The sequence below is a fragment of the Canis lupus genome, chromosome 1 (assembly GCF_048164855.1).
Source record: "Canis lupus baileyi chromosome 1, mCanLup2.hap1, whole genome shotgun sequence".
Taxonomy (NCBI): domain Eukaryota; kingdom Metazoa; phylum Chordata; class Mammalia; order Carnivora; family Canidae; genus Canis; species Canis lupus.
This window is the reverse complement of record NC_132838.1, coordinates 66,591,084-66,608,228: the sequence shown is the minus strand read 5'-3', so window position 1 is coordinate 66,608,228 and position 17,145 is coordinate 66,591,084. Positions and strand designations below refer to the sequence as shown.

The 17,145-nt window shown below is 36.5% G+C and overlaps 1 long non-coding RNA gene across 5 annotated transcripts in view; it reads left to right on the top strand.

Annotated features, from left to right (window-relative positions):
* Positions 1–17,145, top strand: part of LOC140637110 (uncharacterized) — a 182,394-nt gene that overhangs the window by 145,390 nt on the left and 19,859 nt on the right. For 3 of the 5 annotated variants that reach the window (XR_012034364.1, XR_012034368.1, XR_012034401.1), the window contains one exon: positions 11,044–11,211. The exons of 1 other annotated variant lie outside the window; for it this stretch is intronic. This is a non-coding gene — a long non-coding RNA (uncharacterized lncRNA). Of the gene's footprint in view, positions 1–11,043; positions 11,212–12,152; positions 12,309–15,053; positions 15,249–17,145 lie in introns of those variants that run through there. One more of the 5 variants, XR_012034367.1, reaches the window with a different exon arrangement.

The following is a 17,145-nucleotide window of genomic DNA, read 5'->3' as shown; positions in this document are numbered from 1 at the left end:
TTAAGTATCTGCCTTCAGCTCAGGTCATGATTCCACAGTCCTGGGATCCAGCCCCACATCAGACTCCCCACTTGGCAGGGAACCTGCTTTTCTCTTTTCTTCTACCATTCTTCCAGTTTGTACTTTCTGGCTCTCTCTTTCTCTCTGTAAAATAAATAAATAAATAAAAATCTTAAATAAAGTTAGAGACATATAGGTAAGTTCCTCTGACAACAGAGAGTGAAACTTCACTGTTTAGTGAATGATTTAAGGTAAATTACTTAATAACTGTGTGCTTCATTTCCCTAGCTGCAAAATAGGTATGATAATGATATACCTACCTAAAGTAAACTACATACATTGCAACAACTTTTTCCTCCTCTATCTACCCTTCCTTTTGCAAAATAATTTTGCAGCTCTTCTCAGCAAGAGATGAGGTTGATTTTCCCATCTTCAAATTCAAGACTGGACTGTCACTTGCTTTGGTCAATAGATTGAAGAAGACACAGTGCGTACTAGGTCTTAAGAGGCACTTAATAATACTGTTGTCTGAAAATATGCTCATTTATTAAGTAAAAAAGACTGAGCCAGTCTTTTGGGGAAAGATACAGCATGTAGGACAGAGACAAACCTTCCTGACAGAGGCCATCCTAGATCAGTCAGTTCTCAACCAATCTGGCAATTGACTAAAGTCTATGTGTGGCGCTACCCAAGATGAGAACAGCTAGCTTAGATACTTATGTGCTAAATAAATGATTGTTATTTATTTATTTATTTAAATGATTGTTATTTGAAAGTACTATGTCTTCGATTATTATCCAGAAAAAGCCAGTTGACAACACTACTTCACAAGGTTATAGTGAAGATTAAATGAGTTAATATGCATAAAATGCTTAAAACATTCTCTACTACAAAGTATTATTTATTTATTTATTTATTTATTTATTTGGCTCCATGCCCAATGTAGAGCCTAAAGGGGGGCTTGAACTCATGACCCTCAGATCAAGACCTCAGCTGAGATCAAGAGTTAGACACTCACCTGACTGAGACATCCAGGCACTCCCACAGTAAGCATTATTTAAGTGCTAGTTATTACTATTCTTTGCTTCTCTCATCACCATATTTGACTTTTGACTCTCATCACCATTAGTTAGGTTTTTTTTTGTTACTAATCTCTTTCCTCTTAAGTCCATCCTCTACAATTTCCTTTTGAGTGCTTTCCTAAAACACAAGTTCAGTCATATCCATTTTCTCTCTAAAGCTGAACTGAAGCTTTAATATTTATATTTATTTCCAAAATTCTCTGTTTAGTTATTTAAAGCCTGTCAAATTTTATCTTTTTATATGTTACCTTGATTCATTTATGTTTTTATCAATGTCTATTATGCTATGTTGGTTACTAGTAAAATAACTAAAGTAAGGCAGAAAATATATATATTTTTTACATCATAAAGATAACTACTTTGTAGTTGAGTCAGTGTGGTGTTTTTGGTCAATTTGGCTAATACTGGATGGAAAATTGGAATGTAACAATAATCCCAATATTTATCACATTAAAATAAGATTTGCTTTATCACACCTTTTTCCGTAAACTAATCTGCCATAAGATGCTATCTGCAAACTGCTCATGTTAGATTTATTTGCACAATAAATATAACATCTAGTTCATCAGTACAATCAGGTAATGAAATGTTCTATCTCAGGAGTTTCTGGATACAGCTACCCTTTTTGATGCTAGATTGTTGCATAAGATAAAAGCTGGAGAGTTTTTTTAAAAATATGAATATACCAATGCCTTCCAAAACTACTGAATAGAATTTATATTGATACAACTAAGGAATCTGTGTGATTCGAGAGAACTTTTGGCTCATAGAGCTCTGTTATAACTAAGGAAAATTTTTAGTTATTTTGGACTTAATTGAAAACTCTTTAGGGCACAAGAAGCTTACAGAATTTATGAGACTGGAATATATATGAAAATTAATTCTCTTTCAGGCTGGAGAATTTGTATGTTGATTATTTTTGTATTTTACTAACTGTAGATCTGATGATCAATTAATTAATAATAGTATTTGTTAGAAGTATAGAAAAAGCACAATGTTTTCCATAGTGAATTTTGTTTTGATTGAACTAAGCAGAATTTTGAATATGGTTCCTGATTATTTTTTTCATTCGGATTCCTTTTAGAAATTCATACTTGATAAAATTAGAAAGTGTTCTTCAACCATTATAAAATTATTTGAAACCTAGAGCCTTATTTTGTTTTATCTTACTAGAGGTCAATCTAGTTTTGTTTTCTTTAACTTAGATGTTAAAAACACCTGTGAACTCTTTGTATAACTGAAATCCTTATTTCCAAAGCTTTCCAATATTTTATATGAACATGATTTCTTTTATTTTGATATCAAAATGGTAAAGAGATTACAGGCTAACTTCAGATGTGTAGTAAGTCACCAAGTTATACAACATAATGTTGTTAGATATAGGTTCAAAACTGAATCTAATATACAGCAGCCAAATAATAATCTTTTGCTACAAAGAGTCTCTGCCTATTAAGATAAACCAACATGCCGAAAACATGCATAGGTGATTACAGAGGAGGCCTCTAGATCCTGTATAACCCAAGGATAAAAGTTTGACTCTAACTCAGTTCTTCCACATTTTAAATGGAGATATTAAAAGTGCCCAGCAGTGGGACCAATTTGCTTGTGGAAGAGGATCCTGAACTCACCGACAAACCCTACAGCTACAAAACCATTTCCCTCTAAAAAAGATCTGAAAATTAGATGAACTGCCCTACACAACAAAGGCTAAAAGGGCCCCATTGTGATAGATAGGAGAGACAGAGACATAGTCTCACAAAAAAATCCCAACCCCATGCAACAATACACAATAGAGAGGAATTTCACCAACAGGTACCTCTTGTGGTAGAGTGAAAGGTTAGTACACCACATCAGGATCCTGGCCCCAGGTATCTGCACAAAAAAGACAAGGTGCCAGATTGTCATTGGAAAATCAATGGGGTTGATGGCCAGGGGTCCCAAAGTGCTATAGGAAACTGAGATTCTCCTTTTGGAAGATTCATGTGTCGTCTTACCCCCAAATCCAGAAAAAAACAGCACTTTGAAAAGTACCTGGATTATATGTGAAGGAGATTCATTCACTGATTTGGGAGCATTGACTAAAGAGATGGTGGACAGTTGGAGATATTCCCTGGAGATAGAGTCACTGGTGGATGCCATTGTTGCATTCTTCACATAGTTTGCTAACACAAGTGAGCAAGCTTAGACACAGAACTTTCCACTCCCTTGTTGGGATGGGCAAAGGTGAGCAGCGGTGGCACTTACTGAGACCATTGAGCATGGGTGGTTGCAGTACTTCTCTGCTCCCTGGCTTGGTTGGAAAGTACAAATGGTCATGGGATTCTTCTACTCCCTAGCTAAGTCTGTGAGCCTGGGTGGTTGCCAAATTTCCTGGGCCCCTGGCTGGGACAAATGCAAGCAGTCATAGCATTCTTCTATTTCCAGCCTAAAGCTGGCACACACACACAGACACATAAGGCATTCTCCCACTGAATTGCTAAAGCCCATGGGCATGTACAGAAAAGACATTTTCCTGATGGCCTTTTGAAGCAGGTGAACATGCTCCAGCTGCCTTGGTAAAGCCAGTGAGAGTACACAATCCACAAGGGGACACCTCTTGATTGCTTGGCTCTGGTGGCCAAGAAGGCGGGCATTCTGGAGCTCTACAGGGCTAAAGAAATTAGAAAGACAGCTCTTGGCAAGGTACCCCTCTCGGGGCACTGCAGAAACATCAGACTGAAACACAACCCAAGTTTTCCTACAAAAAAGATAAGCCTGGAGCTTAAGCCTGAGGAGCAGGCTTCAGGTTTCCCACATATCTAAAAGCTAGGGAGGTGCTCCCAGAAAATGAGCCAGGAGACACCAGCTTTGTGCCTTCTTTGACCTCAGGACAGCTTGATGACACTTATTAGAAAAGAGCTCCAATTTTTGCAACTGTTCTCCAGGGGATACCTTCAGATCTTCTGTTATCTAGAGGCCAGCAGGGATTATGATTGTGGACCACAGGACTAAATATATTTACATACTTTAAATGCTGCTGTCTGAGGATCTGGCTTCCAATCATTCTGAATCTAGGTGCTAAATAAGAATCTTCCTTTTGGATCACTGACAGGTCTTGATACTTCCTCGACAATGGGGGCATGTTAAGAATAAATCAGGCAATTTAGACAATCACAAAGGTCTGAGAGGCAACCAAAAGCTTGGACAAGGTGAAATGAGGATTATCACCCACACAAGACCACTCTTTCAAGACTAAGAGAGGTAACTGTTTTGCCTAATATATAGAAGCAAACATGATTCTAGCAAAATGAGAAAACAGAAATATGTAGCAAATGAAAGAACAAGACAAAACATCAGAAAAAGATCTTAATAATATGGAGATAAGAAATCTACCTGGTAAAGAATTCAAAGCAATAGTCATAAAGATGTTCACTAAACTCAGGAGAATAGATGAACACAGTGAGAATTTCAACAAATGGAAATATAAAAAGTAGCAAGCAGAGGTCATAGAGATGAAAATACAATAACTGAACTGAAAAGTACCATAGACAGGTTCAGCAATGGACTGAGTAAAGTAGAAGTATGGATCAGCAAGCTGGAATATAAACCAATAAATTTATCTAGACAGAACAACAGAAAGAAAAAAAAGATTAAAAATGAAGGTCACGGGCAGCCCGGGTGTCTCAGTGGTTGAGCGCTGCCTTCAGCCCAGGGCCTGATCCTGGAGACCCGGGATCGAGTCCCACATCAGGCTCCCTGCATGGAGCCTGCTTCTCCCTCTGCCTGTGTCTCCACCTTTCTCTGTGTGTCTCTCATGAATAAATAAATAAAATCTTTTAAAAAAAGCATATTTTCTGACCACAATGATATGAAACTAGAAATTAATAACAAGAAGAAAACTGGAAAACTACAAATACATGGAAATAAGCAACATATTACTGAAAACCTATGGGTTCATAGAAAAAAATCAAAGAAGAAGGAAATATGACATACCAGAATCTATTGGATGCAGCAAAAGTTGTTCTGAAAGGGGAATTCATAGCAATATAAGCCTACATCAAGAACAAAAGAATTCTCAAATAAATAACTTAAATTTAACCTATTGGAACTAAAAAGAGAAAAACAAAGCCTAAAGTTCGTAGAAAAAATGAAAATTATAAACATTAGAGCAGATATAAATGAAATATAGACTACAAAGATAATAGAGAAGATCAATAAAACTAAGAGCTGGTTTTGGGCACCTGGGTGGCTCAGGTCTTGATCCCAGGATCCTGGGATCAAGTCCTGCATCAGGCTTCCTGTGGGGAGCCTGCTTCTCCCTCTGCCTATGTCTCTACCTCTCACTTTGAGTTTCCTATAAATAAATAAATAAACAAATAAATAAATCCTAAAAAAAAAACCTCCAAAAAACAATCAATCAAAAAAAAAAAACAAAAACAAAAAACAAAAAAAACCCCAAAGAGCTGGTTCTTCCGAAGATAAACAAAGTTGACCAACTTTTAATTATACTGACCAAGAAAAAAAACAAAACAAAACAGAGAAATCAAATAAATAAAATCAGAAATGAAAGAATAGTAGTGAGAGATAATGTCACAGAAATACACAAGGTCATAAAAGACTACTATTAACAATTATAAGCCAATAAATTGGAGAACCTAGAAGAAATGGATAAGTTTCTAGAGATTTACAATCTTCAAAGACAGTAAAGACCAGTTACTGATAATGAGTTTGAATCAGTAATCAAAAATCTCACAACAAACAAAAGTCCAAGACTAGATAGCCTCACCGGTGAATTCTACCAAACATTAAAAGAAGCTTTAATATCTAGCCTTCTCAAACTCTTTCAAAAACTGAGAAGAAGGGAAAGCTTCCAAACAAATTTTATACGGCCAGAATTGGCTTGATACCAAGACCAGACATAGACATCACACACACACAAAACTTACAGGCCAAGATCCTCGATGAATATAGATACAAAAATTCTCAACAAGGGTGCCTGGATGGCTCCTCTGTTAAGTGTCTGTCTTCGGCTCAGGATGATTCCAGAGTCCCCAGATTGAATCCCACATCTGGCTCCCTGATAGAGGTGGGCAGGGGTAGGGGGGTCTGTTTCTCCCTCTGCCCCTCCCCCATGCTTTTTTTTTCCCTCTCTCAAATAATAAATAAAATCTTAAAAATATATCCTCAACAAAATATTAGCAAACCAAATTCAACAATACACGGAAAGGATTAAGTGGGATTTATTCCAGGGATGCAGGGCGATTCAACATCTGCAAATCAATTAACGTGATACACCAAGTTAACACAATAAAATATAAAAATCATATCATTTCAATAGATGCAGAAAAAGCATTTGACAAAATTCAATATCCATTTTTGATAAAAACTCTCCATAAAGTGGGTATAAAAGGAATACCCCTCAACATATTAGAAGCCATTTACAACAAGCCCACTGCTGCATCATACTTAATGATGACAAGCTGGAAGTCTTTCCTCCAAGATAAGGAATAAGACAAGGATGCCACTTTTGCCACTTTTATTCAACATAGTATTGGAAGTCCTTGCCAGAGGGATTATGCAAGAAAAAGAAATAAAAGGCATCTGGATTGGAAAGGAAGAAGTAAAACTGTCACTATTTGCAGATGACATGATATTATATATTGAAAACTCTAAAGGCTCTTAAAAAACTGTTAGAACTTATAAATGAATTCAGTAAAGTTGCATGATACAAAATCACTATACAGAAATCTGTTGCTTCTCTTTACACTAATAACTATTGGAAAATGAAATAAAGTAAACAATTCCATTTATAAATGATAAAGAATAAAATACCTAGAAATAAATTTAACCAAGGAGGTGAAAGACCAATACATAGGTCTGTAGTAGCCAAATAAATGAAAAGATAATCTGTGTTCATGAATTGGAAGAATCAGTATTGTTAAAATGCCTATACTACCCAAAATAATCTGCAGATTTAATGCAATCTCTGTCAAAGTTCTAATGACATTTTTCACATAACTAGAACAAATAACTCTAAAACTTGTATGGAACTACAAAAGACCTTGAATAGCCAAAACTATCTTGAGAAAGAAAAACAAAGCCAGAGGTATCACGCTCCCTGATATCAAACAATACTGCAAAGCCATAGTAATCAAAATAAAATGGTATTGGCATAAAAACAGACACATAGACCAATGGAACAGAATGGAAAGCCCAGAAATAAATCCATGGATATGTGTTCAATTAATTTACTACAAAGGAGGCAAGAATCTACAATGTGAAAAGGATAATCTCTTCAATAAATGGTTTTGGGAAAACTAGATAGCCACATGCAAAAGAATGAAAGTGGACCACCATCTAATGCAAAAATTAACAGGTATTTGTGAGCATGTGGAGAAAAGGTAACTCTTGTTTTTGGGAATGGAAATAGGTGTAGCTCCAATAGAGAACAGAATTTAAACATTAAAAAAAATTTCAAAATTTCAAAAAGAGAACTATAATATGATCCAGCAATTCCAATTCTGGATACTTATCCAAAGAAAATGAAAATGTTAATTTGAAAAGATTTATGTACTCCTATGTTCATTGCAGTACTATTTATAATATCCAAGATATGGAAACAACCAAAGTATCCATTGATGGATGAATGTGTATATGTTTGTGTGTATATATATATATATATATATATATATATATAAATAAATATACAAATGTGTATTTATATATAGTGTATATATAATGTATATAAATGTGTATATATAGTATATGAATATAAGTATATGTGTGTGTATGTGTATATATATATATATATATATATATATACATACACACTCACATACACACAATAATAATACCATTTAGCCACAAAAAGAATGAATTTTTCCCTACTGGTACAACACAGATGGATATTGAGAGTATTATACTAAGTGAAATAAGTTAGGCAAAGAAAAACAAATACCACTTATATGTTGAATCTAAAAAGCAAAACACATCTTGATAAAAACCCTCAGATAAAACATACCTCAACATCATGAAAGCTATATATGAAGGACTTATAGCTAATATCATCCTCAATGATTGATTAAAACCAAAAAAAACAACTGAGAATTTTTCCCCTAAAGTCAGGAACAAGACAGGGATGTCCACTCTCACCATTACTATTTAGTACTGGAAGTCTTAACATTACCAACCAGACAGCAAAAAGAAATAAAAAGCATCCAAATCAGCAAGGAAGAAGTATAGTTTCCTATTTGCAGATGACATGATGTTCTATATAGAAAACTTGAAATATTCCACCAAAAAAATTGCTAGAACTGATACATTAATTCAGTAAAATCACAGGATATAAAATCAATGTACAGAAATCTTGTATTTCTATACAACAATAATGAATCAGCAGAAAGAGAGATCAAGGAATTCATTCCATTTACAACTGTACCAAAAATAATAAGATACCTAGGAATAAACCTACCCAAAGAGGTAAAAGATCTATACTCTGAAAACTATAGAACACTTATGAAAGAAATTGGATAAGACACAAAGAAATGGAAATCCATTTCATATTCATGGATTGGAAGAACAAATATTGTTAAATGTCTATACTACCCCAAACAGTCTATACATTCAATTCAATCCCAATCAATATAACACCAGAGTTTTTCACAGAACTAGAACAAACAATCCTAAAATTTGAACCACTTCCTTACACCATACACAAAAATAAATTCAAAATGGATAAAGGACCTAAATGTAAGAAGGGAAACTGTCAAAATCCTAGAGAAGAAAACAAGGTGCAATCTCTTTGACCTTGGCCTCAGTAATTTCTTATCAGACATGTCTCTAGAGGCAAGAGAAACAAAAGCAAAAATGAATTATTGGTACTTCATGAGGATAAAAAGCTTCTGCACAGTGAGGGAAACCATCAACAGAAATGCAAGGCAACCTACAGAATGGGAGAAGATATTTGCAAATGACATATTAGATAAAAGGCTACTATCCAAAATCTATAACGAACTTATCCAACTCAGAAGATAAACACTCAGAAGATAAATAATCCAGTCAAGAAATGGACAGAAGACATGAACAGACATTTCTCCAAAGAAGATACACACATACACATGACTAACAGACACATGAAAAAATGCTCATCACTCATCATCAGGGAAATGCAGATCAAAACCATAATGAGAAACCACCTCACACCAGTCAGAAGGGCTAAAATTAACAAGTCAGGAAATGATAGATGTTGGTGAGGATGTGGAGAAAGGGGAGCCCTCTTACTCTGTTGATGGGGATGCAAGCTGGGGCAGCTACTCTGGGAAATGGTACAGAGATTCCTCAAAAAGTTAAAAATAGCACTACCCTACAACCCGGCAATTGCACTACTGGATATTTATTCAGAGGACACAAAAATAGAGACTTAAAAGGGCACATGCACCCAAATGTTTATAGCAGCAATGACCACAATAGCCAAATTATGGGAAAAGCTCGAATGTCCATCAACTGAAGGATAGATAAAGAAGTGGTACAATGAAATATTACTCAGCCATCAAAAAGAATGGAACCTTGTTATTTGCAATGATGTGGATATAACTAGAGAGTATAATGCTTGGCAAAATAAGTCAGTCCGAGAAAGACAAACACCATTTGATTTTACTCATGTGGAATTTAAGAAGAAGATGGGTGATTGAGTGATGGGCATTAAAAAGGGCACTTGCTGTAATAAGCACTGGGTGCTACATGCAACTGATGAACCACTAAATTCTACTTGTGGAACCCATACTACACTATATGTTAATTAACTTGAATTTAAAGTTTAAAAAAATGCAAAACTATATGCCCTAGATCTCCCCTATTAGGAACAACAGTTGATTTGCTTTAGCTTAGTTCTCTCTGTTACTATAATAACTGTGGAATTCCCTCAGCAAGCATCTGCTTATCTACCATTTTTCTTTCATTGAATAATTTTAAGACATGCACAGGAAATATTTTAGTTCAAGATCAGAATTCCTATTTCCATAAAGTATATATATATATATATAAAATTGGGCTTGAGACTCTTAGAAGGAGACAATTATGCATATTCGCTCTCTTATATTAAAGTATCAAGATATAAAATAAAGATGAGAGGAAAGCAATGTATATGGCCTCTCCCTTTTGTAGAGGTAGCATTTTAAAGTCCACAAAGCCCTTACCTACACATCATCATGATGAACCTAAGAATAATGTGTAAGAGGCATATATGTCAAACTGTGACAGAGAGCTTAATTCTACATTAAGTGCAAGAGAAGTAGGTGGTGTTGAATATTGCTTATTCAAGCTCATGATTTCTTGGAGATTTCTGGTCCTCATTGGAGAAGACAATGGTAATTAAAAAAAAAAAAGTCTTGGGTACAGTGGTCTGTGGGAGTAGTAATCTGAGAATTTGTGCCTTGACTATTTTTCTTTCTTTGGATATATAAAGTAGCAGAGCATGACTCCATGTGGGTTGGTTCCACTTTGTGTTTTGGCTTTTGTATTCCAAAATGGAATAGTTTTCCTTGGCAGACTCAGCAGTAGAGTGAGTCTAAAGTAGGTGGAGTGCGTGTATTTTTTCTTTTTTTTAAAAGGAGAGTGGGGATTTGCACAGTGACCCAGATGTGTGCTCTCTGAACTCCACTGTCTGTGTTCAAATATGCAATGTGAAGCAAGCAGGATTTAAAGAGACCCTTCGGATACCTTGGGGTTATTTCTTGCATAGTGTTTTGGCAGCATGCTCTTCTAGCTGAATTAGATTTATTGCTGAAGCACTAAATCTTCATTATATGTGACAACCTTACTCCCCTGCCGTCCTGGTCCCTTTCCATTCACAGTCTTTTTTTTTTTTTTTTAATTCCAACATCTTTTTCTTCCCCTTCCCTAGCCCCAAGATTCCAAAATATTCTACATTCCAGTCTATCTGAGAGTTAAAATTGCATTAAATTTGTGAATGTGTCATTCACAGATGTCAGAAAGCAGAAAGAACGGTAAAGGTTAAAGATGTCTCATCCAATCCATCAGTATTTAGCCAGGAGTGCACTGGAGCTTTTAAAAGTGATCTATACTCTGGATGCCTGACATAACTCTATCAACGGGAAGCGGTCACCAGCACTCTGGCGAGGTGTAGTTACAGGTGAATATTGAAAAAGAATACCACCTCAGGTGTGTGGTCCCGAAGCTGTCACTGTTCTATCCAGCGTTATGGGCCAGGGTAATGAGTCAGTACGCATGTTCAATGGTCTTAATCTCCTTTTGAACTATTCTGGAATGGTTAATAACTTAAGAAAGACTACACCAGATGCACTTTAGAATAATTGGATGAATTTAGAAATATCAAGAAGGCTAATGTTTACAAATCTTACCCGTATAGGTAATTCCCTCAGGCGCAAACTGCTTATCTATTACCTGGCTTGTTTAAAAGTTGGGATATTGTTATATATTATTTGTCTGCCTACCACAATGACAGTAGATTTGAGGAATATCAATCATTATATATGAAGTTAGCAAATATACCCAGGGGTACCTCATGTAGGTACTCTGTTCATTCGCTCAGCCACTTATTCATCTAATAAATATTGAATACCTAATATTGACTGTCAATATACCTAAATATCGAATGCCTAATATGTGCCAAGCACTGTGAGATGTGTAATTGTGAACGAGACCAACAAAATGTGCTCCTCTCAGTGAGCATACGTTAAAAGGTAAGATTCAGAGAAGTAAGCAGGCAACTGTCGATGCTGAAGAGGAATAGTATGTAAGGTACAGTAAGTAGTACAAAGGGCTTTTATCTGAGACTCTTGTGGGGCATGGGGGAGAGGAGTAGGGAAGAGGCGGGTGAAGGACTGAAATCTGAATGATCAGTAGTTAGCCGTTTGAAATAAGTGGTGTCTGAGTCGAGGCACATAAAAAGGATTCAAGGTGAGAAAGGAAATGACTTATAGGAAGTGAAGGAAGCCCTGTTAGTCTGGAGCACTCAGAGTAAGGAGAGGAGAGCAAGAATGGAGGCCCCCAAAGGAAATAAGATGCATGTATATGTGCACTTGGCCAGGAACTTCCGTTGCACATCTACAGTTCACAGGCTGCATTTGTGGAGCTTCCTGATTCCTACAGAAGTGCACTTGCCCTGCCCAGCATGCTTTAAAACATCAGATGCTGCTTTCAGCTGCCGTTGGGTCCGGCTTCTATGTACATGCAAGTGACAGAAATAGGGAGACCAAGAGACAAGCAGTAAGTACCTGTTTTCCCAGCCCATTGGAAATCTGCATCTCTTTCTTTGCACTCAAGGAAGGGTCAATGCCATTGTCACAGCAATGAAAAGATATTTACATATATATATTTTGTTTTTTTATTTTTTATTTTTGGGTGAAAAGATATTTATAAAAGCAGGTACACGAGAGGCACATAAATGATAAACTAAACAAACAAACAAAAAAAAGCAAAGCTATCCTGGAAAAAGGTAAAATAGAATGTAGCCTAAATCTAAAATAGTTGTGAAATTATTATTATTATTATTTTGAAATTATTATTTTTAATAGAATTTAGCCTAAACCTAAAATAGCTATGAAATTATGATTTAAAAAAATTAAATAGATGAAATCATTCCTTAAGAAGAAGCATGTCCTCATGCTCTAAACTTCTTTGGAGAGTTCTGTGGTTCCTGTCAGGAGAAGTAATCCAGGCAGGTGGCCGCACTTGCATTAATCCGTGCTGCTGGGGAGGGAATATTATTTATTCATGATGCTGAAACATGACTTTTCATTCTTCTGTGGGCTAAGTTCACTGTAAATGAATTTAATAGTGGATGTGGGGACAAGGACTCCTCCAAATCACTCAAGATCACCTTCCGCTGAAGTCTGCTTCCCTTCCCTGATGTCAGTCTCGGGGAGGTGTAGGCATTTGGCCCACTGTCCTTGAGATCACCTGGTTTGTTGGGGCCTTGGAGTCCGGTCTTAACCCCAGAAGCTCAACACAGCTGAATTTTAGAAGGCTGGTGCACTTTCCCAAGAACACATGTCAACAAGCTTTCCAGGTGTGAAGCATATACACATTGCAATATGTACCTCAGACCTTTAACTGGCATACCTTTCTGCTAAATTCTTCTTCGTGGTCGGTGGTTTGTTGAAGCCTTTCTTGGTGTGCTCTTTCATAAACAAGGACAGTCATCACTTTAAATGTGGCTAAGATACAAATATGATAAACACATTTTTAAAAAAAAGCCTCCACATTTTTCCCAAGCATGTTTTCAGTGTAGACATAGTGAATCTTACCTGCAGTCATTTCTTACCTGCCAAAGACTTAACTTCTTTTTGCAAAACACACTAGGTAAAATGCCCACGAATCTACAAAAGAAAGTAAAGAGCACATTCAACTTCATACAGTTTATAAGGTACGCTGAGTGGTGCATTTTTTCTTTATAATTTCTTCCAGTTCTTTAAAAAGTATTTGAAATGTCGCCTTTGTCATGAACTCTTCTCTGAATTTTGTAAGTCGGATTTGATATTGATTTTTTTTTTTTTGCAATCCCTTACTACTGTCCTAAACCTCTCCTCATATTTTGTCTTGTACTTACTTGTGAACTCTAATCTGTTAACCTCAAAGGTAATTAGAGTTACAGACTCTGCATTATCCATCCTACATTGCATCGGTGGGGGCCCCTTCTATAGCATACCCCAGAGGAAATAGCATGATACACAGGGAAAAAAGGAAAGGGAGTGCTTTGGAGTCAGATGCACCACGGCCCTATTTCCCTGTTTGCAGGTCCTGAGCTTAATGACTATAGGAAATATACTTAACCTCTCTCTTCCTCCGTTTTCTCAGTAAAATAAGAACATTAACACAGACTGTGCAAGTCTGCTGGGAGGATGCAAAAAGAGAGCACAACCAAGCGCACTTAGGAGGCGGTAAATAATTGTTACCTTCTTTCTACCCTTGAGTAGAATTTCAATTTTTTTTTTTAAGATTTATTTATTCATGATAGACACACAGAGAGAGACAGAGAGGCAGAGACACAGGCAGAGGGAGAAGCAGGCTCCATGCACCGGGAGCCCGACGTGGGATTCGATCCCGGGTCTCCAGGATTGCGCCCTGTGCCAAAGGCAGGCACCAAACCGCTGCGCCACCCAGGGATCCCGAATTTCAATTTTTAATTCAATAGAAGTATCTTGTGTTTTCCAAGGTATGTTTTTCTGGTACACATATTAATTTAGAGATACAATGACTTTTCCAGGGGGTGCCTAAGTGGTTCAGTGGTTGAGCATCTGCCTTGGGCTCAGGTTGTGACCCCGGGGTCCTGGGATCGAGTCCTGCGTCGGGATCCCTGCATGGAGCCTGCTTCTCCCTCTGCCTGTGTCTCTGCCTCTCTCTCTGGGCCTCTCGTGAATAAATAAATACTTTTTTTTTTTTTAAATAGCTTTTCCTGTTATTATAGCCGATTAGTTTAATTTGCCTCTAAAAGCTACAATATTACTCTTATGTAAGAGAAACCTTGCCTTGCATTTAATGTCCTGTGAGGTGTGCTTTAAAGATACTTATAACCTATTTCTTTCTGCCTGTGGCCATCCCCTGTGTCATGCAATGGAGTGTTGTTAGAAACAGTGAGAAGTTAATGAATCAACAACAGCCCAGTGGGCTTTTATTTACAGTAACATTGCAGAGATGATTTATGCCCATGAGGTTCCTAGGTGACAAGGGAACTGAGATTGTAAATTAATGTCGATTTAGATTGTTGCACAGGAGGTGCGGTGGCCTTTGTTTTCTATTTTGAGGCACAACAAAGGACAGAGGGATGACGTACTAGCCCAGACACTAACTAAGCTCGCATTACATTTCACACTCTGGCCCATCTTCTCATTTCTTTATTGTGTGAGGAACATTTGCTATTTTATTTTCACGTTGTGATACATGTAGCCACCTCCTCCAGCCTCATGACCAATTCTAAATGACTGAGGACCTCCCACCCCCATTTATTTCCAGGTCCAGAGCCACCTGCTGCCATTGCACAACAGACACAATAATGTGTTCGCATCATGGTGATCATCAGGTGTCCCTGTCAGTTGTACTTAAAAGTCACCAGAAGCATTTATGCAGATTACACACACAGTCAGGGTGACCTCTGGATGAGCAAATGTCAAAATCGTTGCAGAAGGCCACTAATCTAATAAAATTCAATGGGATTACAGAATTTTTGTGTTTCTGAACTTGTTTTTTATATGAAGATTTCCAAGTCAGATTCACTTGCAGTGTCAAGGTTAAGGTTTTGACTTTTCATTTTGTTGTTTTGGGTGATTATTTGAGAAATGTTAAAAAAAATAGAGACAGAGCTGGTATTTCTAAAAGTACATTTTAAAATACTTTACCTTTTAAAGAATTTTACCATAAGAAAATATTGTCTTAACATTGTAGAGAAACTTAATAACATCTCTAAAGTATTCCAGTTAGTACAATTTGGACCCAGAACAAGAAGCCAGGTCTTTTGGGTCTTATTTGTGTGCTCTTTCTATTGTAGAATAGCTCCTCTGGCCATTTGTGATATGAGCAATGTAAAATTTTTTATTTGACGGGGAAATTTATAAATGGATACATGTACATAAATATGTGTATATTCTGTGTGCACATATCTGTCTATGTAAATATCTATTTTTCTCTACCCTCTACCACAATACATGTTAAGTAGTGTTTGCAATGTACCCAACAACATACCAGAGCCAAAGAAAATACAACTAATAAAATATTGGGAAGTTTAAAATACATTAGAAAAGAGAAAACAGAATGTAAAGTATGATGACCCAGCTAAGAATGGACATAAAAGTCATTATTAACAAATGCAAATGCACTAAACTCGCCTATTATGAAAAAAAGCATCCTCAAATTGGATCACAAAACGAAACCAGCAAAACCAAGAGATTTATTTAACACAGTGTGACTCAGAAAGATCGAAAATTAAATGATAGGAAAGAACATACCAAACAAATGAAAATAAAATTCAAGGACACATCATTATATAAGACAGGGTTGAAATTGGCACACGAACACTAAATGAAACTTAGAAGAGTCCCTAATGATGACAGAGTGCGCTCTGCAGTGAAAATATGACATCTGTGAATATCTATTTGCCAAAAACATAGCACTGATGTTCTTAAAGCAAAAACAAACTCAAACACATATGAAAATACACAGACAGCCTCGATACCTTATTTATTTCTGTTAGTCCTTGAAGCATTTATTAAAGAAAGATTTTTAAGGGTTCTGAAGCCCTAAATAAAAAAAACAAAAACAAAAACAAAGGATAAGGTAATGCTGCCATGAAACACTCTGTATTACCTTGGAAACAAATGATACGCCGTTATTACAGTGACCATTCACAGGATTTAATTATATAAAGGACATGAAAAATATCTCAGTATATCCAAAATAGGAGAAATAACACAGGCAACATTCTCTGATCACAATGTAATACAAGTAATAACTACGTTGGGAGGTGACAAAAGCTTTCACTTACAAATTACACTTACAAATTAAGAACAAAAACTTTTTTAAAAAGATGTTATTTATTTATTTGAGAGAGCATGCATCTCGAGAGTGAGAGTGAGCAGGAGAGAGAGAAAGAGAGAGAGAGAGAGAGTGCCTAGGAGCACACCATGGGTATATATACTATATATACTGTCTATTTGTAAAACCTGAGACCCAGCTGAAACATTAGTAGCATTCACTTATCATATGATAAACAATTAAAATATATAGTAGAAAAAAGGTCCCATGACTCCACTTAAAACAGCAATGAGAGAGAAAATAATTAGGAATAAAATTAACAAGAAACATGTGAGATGTGTGTGTTTAGACAGAGTAAACCTCATGGGTGGGGGTTAGAGAGCATGAAAGGGGTGGGGAGGGAGGAAGGGAGAGCATCTTCGGGGGGACAAAGGGAGTAGAGAGCTGAGATGTGGCTGGATCCCATGACTCTGGGATCATGACCTGAGCCAAACACAGACACTTAACCGACTGAGCTACCCAGACAACCCAACAAAAACCTTTTTTAAATGAGAGAAAAATCAAAACCAAAATAAAA